At 42.0% G+C, this 12619-nt stretch overlaps 1 protein-coding gene across 3 annotated transcripts in view; it reads right to left on the bottom strand.

Moving 5' to 3' along the window:
- dmd (dystrophin) overlaps positions 1-11169 on the bottom strand; it is a 207526-nt gene extending 196357 nt beyond the window's left edge. For all 3 annotated transcript variants that reach the window (XM_041966474.1, XM_041966467.1, XM_041966475.1), the window contains exon 1: positions 11116-11169. The gene's annotated coding sequence lies outside the window, so the exon portion shown is untranslated. The remainder of the gene's footprint in view (positions 1-11115) is intronic.
- Positions 11170-12619: the final 1450 nt, after the last annotated feature.

Raw genomic sequence — 12619 nt, 5'->3', positions numbered from 1 at the left:
GAGGAGAGGATCTAAACTGGAAGCTGTCGGAAATCATCTAAACTGTGTTTAATTGTTCTGTTGACATCCATCCTCCTCATTTGTGCACAAGTTTAGCTGCTTGCAAAATATGAAAAATAATGTCATATTTGAACCATGTGTCTACATGAATCCAGTAAAAAAGCAGGATTTGTGTTTGATCGTCACATTCAAGAGAGGAAACCTGACTCTGAATAGCAGCTGTGGAAATCTTAATGCACAAGGTGGAAACGTGTAGCCGAAATAGAAAAGTGTGAAAACCTTAATCTTGCGAAATTGCACAGGGGGAACACTGCATGACTTTGAGGCTTGGAGGTTTATGGGTGTATATAATGGGACATTGCCTAAATCACAGTGTTAAAATGTATAATTTCACACAGTCACAGGGTTATAAAGCTTTGCTATGGTTCTAGGAGTCGATACTGTGACATTGCACCAAAAGCATGTGTCCAGAGAGGGAGCAGCAGGGGGCAGAGTGTGGATCTATGAAAAGGTGTCCGAGCTGACTGACATTCATCACACAGAGGTGAGACATCACATCCTGGGACGTCACGCTGCTTCGGTCCTGAAAACAATGAACAGGACAGAACAAAAGGTGTGAATCTGATGATTATGTGCCACTGTTTGTTCTAAAAAGCAACCTTTTCTGTGACGTCTGAACAAATTTCCTTCTTACTGCTAAAATTCAGATGCTGTTCAAGGTGCTTTGTTTGTGTATTTTAATGTATTCACATTCCCTTTCATCCCAACTGCTTAAACAACCAGCGAATAAGAAAACACTGGTGAGCAGACACTGTGTGTGTCGCCGTCACCGAAAGGTAAAACCAGTTTGCCCTCCATCCCCCATGTCAGACACGAGCTCACCATCAGCTATGAAAACAAATCAAAAGCAGGCATGTTTTAAGATGTCAGCTTCTGTAATTGAATTTTCTAACAGGTCCTCTTGGGTGACTTAACTCTGAATCACAGAGAGGAAAGATGCCACAAAAGATGCCACACAGTAAGTCGCACAATCTGTTCTGAGGCCAGCGGAAAGCTAAAAGGAAGACAACCATGCATTTCAGAGATTTGGTAAACAGCCAACTGAAAGGATCGCTCAGTGCAAATTGCATCTCTTACAGCCCGCCTCCCGACCACGTATCCTCACCCTGGAAGCGTCTGGATTTCACTGAGATAAGAGCAGACGTGACAGATTTAATGGTAACGTCTTGCTTTAGCCGAGAGGACACAGAGGCAGATGAATGGATTAATGCAGTGACTCACTGCTTTTCTTTGTTAGTGACACAAAACATCAGCTGTCTAACTGAACACACGCATTGTGTGAGCATCACAGAAAAGAACTGCAGAATTATGGACGTTGTAAAGTTTGGTAACACTTTCTATTAAGGTACACATATCCACCATTGACTAGTTGCCTTTTAGCATGTAAATTAGCAGCATATTGGCTATCAGTCACTATAAAGCACTTACTAATGCTTATTCAGGGGCTAACTATGAATTACTTTATTGTTAAGTAATTCATGTACTTCCTTACCAACTATCAATAAGCAGAAATTAGGAGGTTATTGAAAACTCTTAGCCTAGTTGTACAATATGCACAATTAGGGTATAAATAAGTGCTTCATAATGATTAATAAAGAGCCAGCATGGTACTAACATGCATACTAATAAGCAACCTCAAGTGTTATTCAATGTTTTTATCCAGTCACTTTGGCCCAAAGGCCTCAGGGCTCATATTTAATAGAAATTAAAATAACATTTCATTAAATTGTCACAAGCTAATTGAAACAACAGCCAACCCAACGCCAGGCAGAACTCCAGAATGAGGGAGCTGGTTGGTCTTTGAGGCAAAATATAATTAAGGGGCCATGTGTATTGTATGGGTCATCATATACTTGTGTGCAAAGCGTGGGCCACCAAGCCTTTAAGTCACCTTTTATTTAAAGCAATCACTTTATGCATGCAGTCACACCTGTGTCGTAAACCTTACATGCACCGAAAAAGACTTCTTGCAAGTGCATGAAATACATTTTTTATAGAAATTTTAGCACGTAAAGAATTCTACTGTTACAGTTTTGGTCTGTAACCAAAAGTATTTACATGTGGTTATGTTTTCCCTTCCTCCCAGTGCTTCCCTATTGCCATGGTAACCAGCAGTCAGACTGGAAATGGACTCAGAAATGACCCAGTCCCACTTTCCCACTTGCTGAAAAATGCTCTGTTAATTGTGAGCTGAATTTGGGCCCTGTGCACGTTTCTCATGCATCTCCAAATTGAATTAAACCAAACACATGCGTCTGCAGGGGTTAGAATTACATGAATCCTTAAACCTCAGGTCAAAATTATGTTTCGCTTCTCGTTCGTCCACTGTGACGTTGGTGCTGCTCTGTGCACAATGATGAATGTTCATCTGCTGGAGGGGCAAAGTTTCTCTGAAATCCTAAAATCACACTTTAACACCTGGACGCACCTGCAGGATTTATGACCTCACAGCTAGTTTGGAGCCAATCGTGATCCAGTATGCAACTTGACACATCCGGTGCACGCAGTGAGAATTTTCATCGCTGTAGTGAACAAAACCATCTGCAGCTCTCTGTTATAAAGAATCGTCTAGCGGGTAAATACAGCAATATATATGCAGGCTTAGACTGGAAACAAGCACATGTTTTCTTGTAGCAAAAAGTTTGGAAAAATGAATTTCGGTTAACTTCAATTGTACGACACTGGGGACATATGAACAAGCAGGCGAATGGGAAAGTGGGCAGTTGTTTATCTAATACTACAGAATGCATCTTTACAGAACAGCTTTCTGCCCATAAAAGAAACAAAGAAAACCAATAAGAGAGCTTTAAAGTCCATTCTGACAAGATGTAAACGGAGATGATCTGCAGGTGAGCTGCACTGCAGAATGCCATCAGCGATTTCACAGGCAGGAAGCTGTGAAATCTAACTACTTAATTCATATCTCTGAGCATTTCAGTCTCTCTCTGTGAGCTACAAGTGCACAGGAATTACAAATGCAGACTGGCTCACACACACACAGAAAAACACGCATATACGCAGTGATTTTCCAGTCAAGGATGTTGCTAATTGTCATTTCCAGACAGATTTTACATGACTTTAAGCAGCAGCATTTAACACGGTGTCTAGTGTGTGTCCTTTAGATTAGAATTCAGCACATTCAGATGCTCTCACTGCCTCCAAATACACAATTTTCCAAATTAGGTGACTCACGGCTAAATCAGAAGATTTCACGCTGATTTCGAGCTTTTGTTTTACGGCGAAAAAGAACATGTCATCGCCGAGGAAAAACCTTGAAATCTCACCTTGAGGTGGTTGTATTCTCTCCATTTATTAAGCCGATTAAAACAAATAGAAGGTTCTTGTCGGTGAAAGTAAAGAGGAGACAACAGGTTTGTGTCACCGAGGAGACAAAATAGTGCTTCCATGCAGAAAAACAATCCTGTGCTCGACAGTCCAACACAAACACCTCAAGGTGAAATAAACAATAAGAATATATGAACATTATCATATATATTGTCCCTGCACAAAAGCGAGAAAAGCTCTAATGTAGGATTGGTATGCTAAATTACCATGCAACAGTATTGCTGGAGGGTACATTATGTTAAGACTTTGCTTACTTACAAATGCATGTTGAAAAAAGAGGAAAAGAGAAGAAATCTGAATTAAACTGGTAAAATTTCAGTGAGCCACATACATGTGCTTTACAGCACGCATAACCACTTCACTGGACTATCTCTACATGCAGGATCCCACTCTCTCACAGAGACAAACACAAAAGTGATGCGTCATCTGAAGGTCTTTGTGGAGCTTTTCATTGAAAGGACAATAATTAGTCAGAAAAAACAGCATTGAAAGTTGCTGTCAGTGATGCTTCATCTGAGTCCTGAGGGACACATTTACATCTCAGGCTGCAAGTTGTCATCACTAGCAAGCAGCGACAGACGGACGACTTTGTAATGATAAAAGTGTTATTTGACATATGGACCGCAGATTTAATCTAGTTTACAAATTTATTACCACTTGATGAATGCTTATTTGTTTAAGGACCAATTTCAGGTATTAATTCATCGTATAATGATTATAACACAACTGTTTCCTGACTTCTTCGAAAGCAACCACAGCCGTGCCATTAGCATTAGCCTCAGTGGTACTTTGAGCTAAAACATCAGCATGCTAATGTGCTAGCGATAACATAGCCAACATGCTGATGTTTAGCAGGTATAATATTTACCATGTTCATACTAGCTGAGCATGCTAGAATTTGCTAACTAGAAATAAACAAAGTTCAGCTGAGGCTGCCAATAGTTTTGCAGGTATTTGGTAAAATTTTGACTCGTTGATGACGCTGGATGAAATCTCGGAGGGATCAATCAATATTTGTTGACATATTTCAGTCAATACCAAAGTGGTGGGAAGAAACAGATCAACATTGTCATTCTTTGAGCTTTGCCACGAGCAAGGATAAAGATAAAGTGTGAGTTAAAATAGAGGCAAACCCATCTGCATGCTGTTTGTGGGTGGCAGCTGGATCAGGGCCTGCAGCCTTTCTCCTGCTTTTCCTTCGCAGGAGGGATCTGACCTCAGGTTGGTCTGCCACATCTACTTTCACTCAAAAAGCTCAAAACATGCAGTACAACTTCAATTAGCATTTAGATTTAAAGGTGCTACAAGTTCCTGCTTAACACTTTTGAGGTAATACTAGTCGCTTGTGTCATTCAGCAGAGTGTGTGCTAAAGGGTTGACATGGATCACCAGAGCAAATGATGATGTGGACTGCAGAGACGTGGATGAGATTAAGGGTCTGCATTCTTCAACACAGGTCAGCTGACCAGCAGAACAACTCGCCTAAAGGCTGTGCATTTATTCAAAGGTGAAGGGACTCAGAGGACGATATGATTCTGACTGACAGCATGTGTGTGACATGCTGTGTGATCATAACATAAGTGGGAGCGTGGTGGTGGGATGTGGGGTCTGGAGCGGGTGACACAGCTCACTTCCACACAGTGAACGCTGGTCAGATAAGCTGAAAATGCCAAACTCTAATGTTAGTGTAGTTTCATTTCACCCTGGTGGCTCATCGCTACTTTGAAGTGCACTGTAACCAAACCCTCCAGTGCAGCATCCCCTCCATCGCTCCGGATGTCTTCAGGAGCTTTTTGTTTGAACATATTTTCATTGCACAGCTTGCTTCACATACAGATAACTTGATGCCTTTTCCATCCTATTTCCCTGCAAATTTTTTCTCTCGACTTGTGTGACACTGTGAAACGTTGCAGAAGTGGAAAATGTCATTCGTCTTCTACTTTCAGGCTACGTTCAAGGTCCTGAATTCAGGGCTGAAAAATTCAAATTGAGAGTTTGGGACTTTTTAAAGCAGATCAATTTCCAATAGTCATATTTTTCTCCTTATACCCATGAATTAATTTTGGAGTTGTGCCTGTCTAAAAGTGTTTGAGCTTGTTTGAATGTGCTGTTTTTACATTTGGCTGAGGTGGCGAAAAGAAAACAGGACAAAGTGCAAAGGAAACAGAAAAAATAGAAGCAAATAAATCATGAAATCAATGAAGAATGTCACTTAAACATCTACTGAGGAGGCGGAAACATCAGATCTGTATGGAGCGACTGCTGCACGCTCTTCTTCTGTAGTGGTTTAATGGCACCAAGTGATGAATGCAACAACTTCTAATATTCATAAACAGTAGTGATGGGAAAGCACATTTTCTTTTGGCAATTTTTCTGGCTGTTTGTTTCAAATTTACACCTTGTTTGAATGGAAACTTCAAAAAAACAAACAAAAAATACAGACATAACTGCTTGTCCCTGATTTAACTCCTATTACTACTACTACTACTGCAAAGCACTTTAACCACAGATGGAGAATTAAACAGTAAAAACACACACATATCTCAATCAAACCACACAGGATAAAATATTACAATCAATAGTAAGAATGCTAAAAAAGTATGAAGTGCCTATTAACAGTTCTCCTCCGCTGCACATGCTTATTAACTCCATGGATTGAACGTTTTATAAATTGCAGATGGAATGAAAGTGGGATTATTGGCAACAGAAAGGGCTAAAGATGTTTTATTAAAGACCCTGAAAACTTGGTTTCACATCTTAAGTCAAATTAAATATTGATGACAAATAACAACAAAGTTCAAAGTTCTGAAAAGAAATCGCTCAGTTATTCAGCTTCATCAGGACTGTGTGGGTGTACTGTGATCAGATCTGAATGGCAGCGTCAATAAACAATCTACCAACTGCCACTAGATTTTGATTCAGATGTGGGTTAACTTTGATTGGTGTGAACCGGTGAGGAGATAAATTACACAAAATCATGTCAAATGTAGAAATGATCCATGCAAATAAGCATGCAAGCAAACTTTTAACAACAAGGTGTAAGATTTATTTAAGTAGGCTCCACTTTAAATGCATAAACCAACAGAAAAAGACTGTTTCAGTGACAAAATCAAGTCGACTTAATAAGTTCAGCTGCTGTTTGTGCGGTTTCTATAAATTGAAGATACTGAAGCGTCACTGGCAGAACAGCAGAAACACATTGTGCAGTAATGCTGCTCTTTTTCACAGCAGTTTGCCAAAAGCCGATCAAAAACACAGCTGGCAGAGAACCAGCTTTGAATTAAATTCTAATCGGTTGGTAGAGCCGCCAATCAGAAAGCACAAATCCCCCTGAAACAGCACACTCACCCTTTAAAACTTCATGCGGCGAGCTTGGCAAACAATGACCTTTAAATCTACAGTACCTGGCGAGTTGTGAACCTGTAAGCAGACAGAACAAGCGGCCTGTTCAGGCATGCTGCAGGTCTACATTAGTTTAGACTTGGAGAAGGATCACTCAGCTGTTGTAACGTGTGGCAGCTCTTAATGTCCACATCTTAACTCAAACCTGGTTAGAAATCCCTCTGCAGTCAGAGAAACTCACTCTGTATGACTGCATCATACGAAACGCTGGCAGAGCTGCTGCTTTTTGTATTAATGGCTGTAGAGCCATGCTGCCGGCTGAGGCTCTCGGCTTCAGTGTCGGGCTTTGACGACAGAACTACACTGAATCCTTCTGTCCACATACGACCGGCCCTCTGTGTTTGCTTTCTGTTTCTTCTTTTTTATACTTTGCTTTTTGTAGAGATTCAAGAGATCAGATATAAGGTGTGACTTGGTGAGCTTTAGAGGTGCTGGTAGGTGGATTTTGTTATCTTTGGACAGCCAGGCTAGCAGATAAGATAAGCAGCCGTTTGTTCTAGCTTCATATTTACTGTATAGACATGAGAGTGGTTTCAATCTGCACATCAACCTGTTACTTTACATAAACAGTAGCTTCTAGTTTAATAAATTAATTACCGGACTGGACTGAGGCGGTCTAGCTGGGCCTGGTCAGGGGTCCTCTTTTGTTTTGTTGTTTTGATTCAGTGATTGGAAAGTTTGTGCCATCAGCATCATGAGGCATCCAAGACAACTCAAACAAGCAAACTCCTCCTCACCTCTGAAAGGTTTGCCTGTGTTCCTAATCCTCTCATCTCACCCCCCCTTTTCTATTTCCTTCCTCCGCCTCATTGTCCTCTCCTGTCCCCTCTTCTCCTATCAGAGTTATTCTGCTGTTTTTGAGGACCTGAGCAAACAGTGACAGCCAGGGTGTGAAATTAACACCAGGCACTGGACGAATGTCGCCCTCCCCTCTTTTTTCATCTATTTCCCTCCATTTCTGGCTCTCGGAGGTGGATTCATTTGTCCAAAAACACCTAAATAACTATCAACGAATCAATTAAACTTAAATCTTTGAGACAAAATGACACAATATGATATATAAAAAGGCAGGAATACAAAATTCCTCACTTACAGCCACAAGGGCCTGCATTGCAAATCAAGTTCGACTATATGGCTTCACGAAGCCTGAAAAGAAGCTGGTTATCAACTCGCTCTGTTAACTGTGGGTTAACTAATCCAGGTCTGAGCTCATGAAAGAGCGATCACAAGTCACATAATCGGGCAGCAAAGATTGACATTCAGGTGAAAAATGAGGTGAAAATCCAGCGTGATCTTGTAACTAGAGTGGAGGAAGACGCATTTTCAGCGTGTCCAGCAGTCCAGCGTGAGAATTTAACTGGACAGATGATCCATTCAGCTTTCAGAATGACACTATGCTATTCATCACATGAACACAGCTATTATCAATAATCGCTGCACCTATTCACAGTTAAAGTAAAGTGAGACTGCTTCTGCTGCCAAAGCAGAGGAGAAAAGCAGCAGCAGTCTGTGCAGAAAAATGCCTGAATGAAGGAAATGACACTCACAAGGTCGCCTGACGTTACACTGAGCTACAGGAGATGGAATAAGAGTATAAAAAACATCTTTATTGTCAAGAATCCTGTCAGGAATGACAGACTCCCTTAACGGTATAATCACCATTCAACATGATCTCATGGGACCACATAGCTCGCCACGTTTAATAATATCCTGAGTCATCAGAATTAAAACTTTAACTTTAAAACTAGAAAACTTTATTGTTTTGTTGCTCATGTTGTACTAAAGTAATAAAAATAGAAATGGAAAAAAATATATTTTCTAAAAGACTATAAACACATGTCAATGTTTTATAACAATTTATGAGTTTTGGACGTGCAGGAAAGGATGAATTCAGGTGACCTTCGTTGTCATGGCAACTACAAACAAGGGGTCTGTTCTGAGCTACTGTAGAAAAATGGTGCATGCAACATGTAAGAGGTCCTGCTCATTCTCATTTCAGGTCGTTATTCATTAATGAAAATGTATTAACTTATGAATATTATATTCTATTTCTGCCAGTAGATCCCACGAATGCTACACACTGGATCTTAATTTACGGACGTTGTTGGTACCAAGCCCAGCTTGGAGTCTTGTTGTTGCTGGAAGGCATTCTGGGAAATGTAGGAAACGACTAACCTATGAGTAGAGACGGCAGATTTAATTGAAATTTAGGTCTGAAAAGTTAATTACAGTTGACATATTGCACTATATGCCACGGTGGAATGGGATCAGCTGCTGATACTCCTGAATGAAGTACCAGCTGTGGTTGGTAAATAAGACAAAAAAAAAAAAAGCTCAGCTTCCTGCCCTGGTGACAGATTCACATATATCCCTGAAGTGCCTCTTTTTATGGTTTGCTGAGTAGCAAATCACACTAAAATCAGACAACGCTGCTCCGCTGCCAGGCATCTGTCTGCCTTTTTTTCTCCACATTTGTCTCGGCAGCCGCTCCCAAACTGTCCGTCTCCGGCCGTAACTCGTTCGCTCCCTCCACCCGTCCCCGTCTGAACTTTTGTTTTGCTTTCACTTGTTTTCCATTGCTTCCTACCTTCATCCTTTGCATCCTTGTCTCCTTCCCTCTCTCCTTTCATTTTCTCCCCTCCTATAATCTTACGTTCTCCCATCTGCTGTATCACTACCTCTTACTCTCCTGAGGCCTGTGTGTGTGTGTGTGTGTGTGTGTGTGAGTGTGTGTGTGTGTGTGTGTGTGTGTGGGAGAGACTCATCTATCTAGGATGGGGTAGTCATTATGCTTCGGTGAGTTTGGATGGATGAGGGGATCTCTTCCTCTCCTGCCTATATCTATCCCCCTCTTTCTAACCATCTCCTCGCCACCCACCTCCACCTCCTCTCTTAGTCATGGTTAGAGGGGATCGGGCAGGCTGGGTGGAGGGGAGAGGAGAGGAAATGGGAGATGAAGGGAGGATGGAAGAGGAGAGGGCAAGGAAAGGTAAGGAAGAGGGACAGGAGAGGAGAGCGAAGGAAAGTGGACAGGAAAGGGCCAAAGGGCCAGGAAGAGGGGAGTAAAGGGGATGGTAGTAAGGAGGAGGCGAGAGCAGAGAAAAGAGGAGTAGTAGAGGAAAGGGGAGGAGTAGAGAGAAGATGAGAGGAGGGAAAGGAAGATAAACGAAAGAAAAGGAAATGGGAAGGAAATGGAAGAAAAGAGATGAGACGAAGGTAAGGACAAGAAAAAGTGAAGAGGAGATGAGAAAGGAGGGGAGGAGAGGAAAGGGAACGGAAAGGAGAAGGGAAGGAGGGAAGAGGAGAGGGGTATAGGAGGAAAGGAAAGGAAACAATAGGAAAGGAGAGAAGAGGAAAGGAAAGGCAATGAAAGGACAGAAAAAGAAGAAAGAAAGAAGATGACAAGAGAGGAAGGGCAAGGGAAGGAAAGCAAAAAGAAAGGGAAGGAATGAGAAAAGAGAAGAGAAGACGAGGAGAGAGGAGAAGAGAAGATCTCTCTGGCCGTCCTTCTTCTGGCTTTAATCATCTGGCTTAGATCAGCCTCTGTTTCAATACACACACAAATGAGCACCAACATGCACACATACTGTATGCACACACACACACACACGCACGCAAACACACACACACACACTCACCTAAGCCTCCGTCACCATGGCAACGGCACACCTCTAGCACCCTCGTAATCAACTTTGAAAATGGGAAAAGAAGTGATGTGCTGGCACGCAGGAAATACACACACACACACAAACAAGCACACACACACACACACAGCACAAATAAACACACACACATAAACACAGAAATGTAATTAGAATTAAATTCCAAACAAGTGATTCAGTCCTCATGGGGGAGCCGCTAACTGAGTTATGGGACAACAAAGTGCACCAGACAACAATGCAGCAGCTAAAAAGAGAGACGACCAAGTGCGCATCACGCTGAGTTTTTCCTTATCCTACAGTTACCAAACCACATCTCCACAGAGGTCGCATGTGGCGGGAATAACTGTTCTGGGTTTGTATGAATCGCAGCTGCAGAAAGGAAATGTCCGAAGAGAAAGCAGCCTCAGATGAAAGGAGGTGGAAGACGCCGCGAGCCACTCGATCTCCCGTCAATATACGAAGAAATAAATGACAACAAAACAGAGGAGGGGTTCAAACAGAGAGACGGATGGCGCATGAGGCCCCAAACCAGAGATCCAACCTGTTCACCTCCGTCACCTGATCACAGGTGGAGGATATCACAGGCACAGAGACTGGCGAGCGCAGACATAATGAATCACTGGAAGGAAACAGGAAGCTGTCTTACCTTAGCCAACTGTGAGTTTACCCATTTTGTGAATGTCTTCTTCTGAACGTCTTCTCTTTCATCTGGAGGAAGAAAAAACAGACTGTCAGGAAAAAGGACGTGTGTGTGTGTGTGTGTGTGTGTGTGTGTGTGTGTGTGTGTGTGTGTGTGTGTGATCAGATGAGGCAATCTGAGAGTTCAGGTCATGTCAGATGTGTGGCAGCAGTTCAAAAAGAACATGAAAAGGGCGCGCACACACTTTGATGAGTACCACAACATACCAGATACCTTTCTGACTGACTGGTTGACAATCAAAACATTTTTATCTGTGTCTCTTTGGATATCAGGCTTTCTCCCTCACACACACGCACACACACACACACACACACACACACACACAAAACGCAAGTGGTGCTCAGCTTGATAAGAGGCTCCTCTAATCTTGCTCAGGGCTAATTGCATCCTCATCATATCAATCAGCGTGCCACTTCCAGGCCATCGCCACCACGGTCACGCATCAAACTGGAGTGAGTCAGCACGCTTTCCACTTGTTGCCCTTGTGGAAAGACCCCCCCCCCTCTCCACTATTTAAAAACTATTACCGCCATCAGAGTCATTGTGGTGCTGCCTCGCATCTGCTGCTCATCAACAAAACCCAGATTCAGCTGTCGGCTGACAGAAACGTCATTGTTTTGCATGGAGCAGATATGGCGGCTGCTGTCTGGAAAAGTGACTCATCGAAGTTTTAATCTTGTTCTGTCAATCATTTAGTGAGCGTAGGTGTTATTATTTTGCATGCAAGTCTCAATTTGGAATGAAACCCATCCTATGCAGTATTTACTACACAGCAGGATTATCTAATAAGACATTTAAAAGTTTGTACCTGAGACTTTCTGTCAAAGAAGAGCTGACTCTCATAGACTCCACTGTCTGCCACACCTGCTCCAGCAGGACTGAGCAGTCGCTGTTAGCCAATGTTCACATGCTAACACGCACACTCAACTAAAATATTGAATTTCATGATAAATAATGCATGAACAATGTTATTCCTTTTGTACGCAATAACTGGAATTATATGGTAATAGATGCACTGCTGAAACATTCTGAGCGTACAGCCACGCCAGCAGCCCGGCGAGGTTGCACTTAGCGATGCTTTGAGCAAAGTAATGTGCTTTTCTTTTTAATTATTCCTGTAATTTTGAGGTTTGTGAAGGTGTCACTTTGGGCTCTGGGCAATTGTGATGGCCTATCTGACTCTTTTCAGTTTTCACAAACCAATCAATCAATTGATCAGCGGAGAAAATAAGCAGAAAATGAATCCAGAATGAAAATAATCATGAGTGGCAGTCCTGCAAAATAGTTAAAAATGAGCTCCACCTCAACTACAACAGTGAAATGCTGCTTTTACATGAATGCATGAGTAATAGTAATCTAATGATATCATATATAATAGTATTGCAGTCACAGGGGATATTTTCCTGATAGTACTTACAGAATGTTGCTGGACTTTTACTTATACCCGAGT

The sequence above is a fragment of the Chelmon rostratus genome, chromosome 24, assembly GCF_017976325.1.
Source record: "Chelmon rostratus isolate fCheRos1 chromosome 24, fCheRos1.pri, whole genome shotgun sequence".
Lineage (NCBI taxonomy): Eukaryota > Metazoa > Chordata > Actinopteri > Chaetodontiformes > Chaetodontidae > Chelmon > Chelmon rostratus.
The sequence above is the reverse complement of the archived record's forward strand: the minus strand, read 5'-3'. Positions and strand labels throughout refer to the sequence as shown.